The sequence below is a fragment of the Ceratotherium simum genome, chromosome 30 (genome assembly GCF_057802395.1).
Source record: "Ceratotherium simum simum isolate JZ-2026a chromosome 30, ASM5780239v1, whole genome shotgun sequence".
NCBI classification, from domain to species: Eukaryota; Metazoa; Chordata; class Mammalia; order Perissodactyla; family Rhinocerotidae; genus Ceratotherium; species Ceratotherium simum.
In genome coordinates, this window is record NC_141929.1 from 29,134,726 (window position 1) to 29,137,831 (window position 3,106).

Sequence of the window (3,106 nt, forward strand, 5' to 3'; positions counted from 1 at the left end):
TTATGCCATTCATAGGATTTATTGTCACTTGCCAGCAGCTAGCAGGGGAAGCGGACACACAGCCAAGCCTCACCATGGGGAGAGGTTGCCCGGGGCCAGCCAGCACTATTTACACACGTCACACAGAGGGCACGGCACGTCCTCATTGGCAGCAGCTGCACTTCGCCTCCGCCTCCGCCCCCTCTCCGCCTTTGCACACACAGTCCTTGGCGCATTTCTCACACTCTGCGGGGCAGCAGGAGCAGCAACCTGTAGATGAAATGGGGGGCACCCAGTCTGATGGCCTCCCTCCCCCTCTCTGTCCCCATCAGAAAGGAGGGGGTACCGGCAGCTGGTCACTGCCCTCATCCTAGTCTCACACCTGGTCTGACAGCATCTCTGGTGTGTCAGCTGCATGCTGGGCTACCACAGGAGACGGGTACCCACTAACTAGCCCACAGCCCCTCGGTGAGTGCAGGGGAGTCCCGGGGATGGCGGGGTTAGGCTGCAGTAGTGCTGGGCCTTAAGGAGAATGCATCACAGGGTAAATGGCCTTGGAAAGGGCCTTGAAGGATAAACTTGGAGGAGCAGAGATGGTACAGGCATAGGGGGTCCAGGAGATGCGATGGGGGATCCACGCCTAGTCTTACACATCAGGGAAGAAGGGAGCCTTCCTCCCACCTCCTACTCCCCAGGCATATTACACTGCTTCTAGGGGGAATTGGGGGGAGGTCAAATTAAGGGGACCCACAAAGGCCTCAGAGGCGCCAAGGGACCCGAACTCCAGAGCTAACCCCCATCCTCACTAATGACTTCCCTCCAGACACTGGAGGTTTTGAGGGAAGGGGCTGGACCAAGGTCGCAGTTCTCAATCCCAGCTGCTCATTAGAATCTTCTGGGAATTGACAAAAACATCTTGCCCCAGGCCTATTGTATTAATCACTGGGGGTGGGGCCCAGGTGACTGTGTCTTAAGGCCTCCCCAGGTGGTTCTGTCCCAGCAAGAGTCAGAAGCAATGGAACAGGGGCCCTAGGGGTGTCTCTGTATTGTGTGGACAGGGGGTGACCAGGGGCAGAGGCCGAGGGGGTCCCCACACTCACTCTTCTTGCAGGAGGTGCATTTGCATCCCTCACACTTGCAGGAACCAGAGCAGGTGCAGGAACCACCTAGAGAGGGAGACGCCACAGGAAGGGTTAATGTGGTAAAGCACTAGGTCCCAGGCCTAAGAGGAGGAGGCGGATGCCAAATCTCCGCGCCCTGTGGGATGCAGCCATGCCCACCCTTCACGAGGTTAAAAATGGGAAATAAGTGTTCCTTCCCCCAACGTCCTTGAGCGCAGGCGTAGGGAGTAGGATTCTTTGCAAGTAAAGGGGCGCGCTGTGCCGCAGGATGGGGGCGGGGGCTCACCAGTAGGGCAGGGGCAGGTCTCAGAGTCCATGTCGAGAGGAGCTGCCGCTAGAGGAGGTGAGCTGACTTCTCCGGCAAGTGGACGCACTAGTGGCAGCAGGTGGCGAGGCTTTTATAGCCCCAGGCGGGGGCGCGCATGCACAGCCCGCTCGGCGCACGGCGCCCCCTCTCTCCCTCTGGGCGCACAGGCCTGGGTGGCAGCGCGCATTGCGGCAGCGGTTCCCCCCTCCCCTGCCGTGTGCACGGCCGGGGGCGTCCCTCCAACTCCGCTGCCGTGTGCATCGCCGTGCGCGCGCAGCCACCCCACTTCCCACCGTGTGCACAGGGCAGGACACTCGTCGCCCGCCCGTGTGCCCGCCGCCGTGTGCAGGGCTGGGGACGCGTGCCCCGCTTCAGCCGCCTCTGGCAGAAAAGCTCGCACTTCCCTCCTCTGAAAATGGAGGGAGAGAAAGGGGCTGTGTATTTCCCAGCCCTTCCCTGCCGCTCACCGCCCCCCCCCCTTATTCTAGGATTCTCGGGTGCGCCAGCTTCATCCACATGGGGTGCTGACCAGACTGCTGCTTTAGGACTCCGTTCCCTCGTCTGTCAAATGGGAAGAAAATCATACCACTGCTGGAAGGGCCTTGCAAACTGGCTTTGGGCGGGGCCTGCTCTGGGGGCCCTAAAGGACAGGGCTGGGGTGGCTAGTGGGAGTTAGGGGTTCGAGGAGGGGTGGTGGTGTTAGGTGGCTGTGTCCCAGCGTCAGAGGGAAACAGCTCTTCTTTGATCTGTTCCTTCTGCTGAGTTGCTCCGAGTCCCCTGTGGCTGTGGTAGGCCGAAAATGGCCCCCAAAAGGTATCCATATCAAATCCTGGAGATTGTGACTATTACCTTGTTTGGAAAAAGGGTCTTTTCAGATGTAATTAAATTAAGGATTTGGAGATGAGATCATCCTGGATTATCCAGATGGGAGCTAAATCCAATGAGGAGCGTCCTTATAAGAAACACAGAGAATAGAGAGGAAGAGGAGAGGGTGATGCAACCGCAGAGGCAGAGAGTGGAGTGATGCAGCTGGCAGCCACCAGAAGCTGGACACAGAACAGTTCACGTTCTTCCTATAAACCTCGCCGTCCTCTCTCTGCAAATACAGACACTTAATCCCCAGGAAGCAGAAGCACAAAGGGAAAGCATTAGACAACTGGCCAAGGGCTCTAGAAGCAGAAGAAAGGATTGCTAATGGAGGCCTTTCAGACAGGCAGTTGCATGGTGACCCCCCTGGGGAGGCCTCACTTGCTTTTCCTGCTTGTGGTGCAAGCACTTTTCACATAGTTGCACTGGGCTTCATAGGGCCAAGGCTTATCTAGAGACAGAGTAAGAAAAAGAAAATACCTGCAGTAAAACGTCTGAAAGGTGGAGGTCAGAGGGGTTAGCTTCCGGCATTTGGTTGGAACTCCCATTGCCTTCCCAAGAATGGAAGTTCCTCAACAAGCCCTCCCAAAGAGCTCCTGTCACCTCTCACACCCCAACCTCCACTTCCTGTAAAGAGATAGCCCCTAGGACCTGCATCCGTCCCTCTTTGGAGGTGCTTCCAAGGCTGCCTCCCAAGGAAGGCAGGTCTGACATCTCCAGATGTTGGTTTTGCTGAGTGGGGTAGACTGAGCCTGGGAAGGAGAGACAGCACTGCTCCAGATGGTCCCCCATGCAGAGCTGAGCCTCTGTTCGCAATCTGAGCTGCACACGC

The 3,106-nt window shown here is 57.6% G+C and overlaps 1 long non-coding RNA gene across 1 annotated transcript; it reads right to left on the bottom strand.

Annotated features, from left to right (window-relative positions):
• Positions 1 to 1,592, bottom strand: LOC147913138 (uncharacterized). The gene is made up of 3 exons (XR_015549190.1): positions 1,387 to 1,592; positions 1,080 to 1,145; positions 1 to 249 (listed from the first exon to the last, which is right to left on the bottom strand). It is a non-coding gene; the product is annotated as an uncharacterized LOC147913138 (long non-coding RNA).
• Positions 1,593 to 3,106: the final 1,514 nt, after the last annotated feature.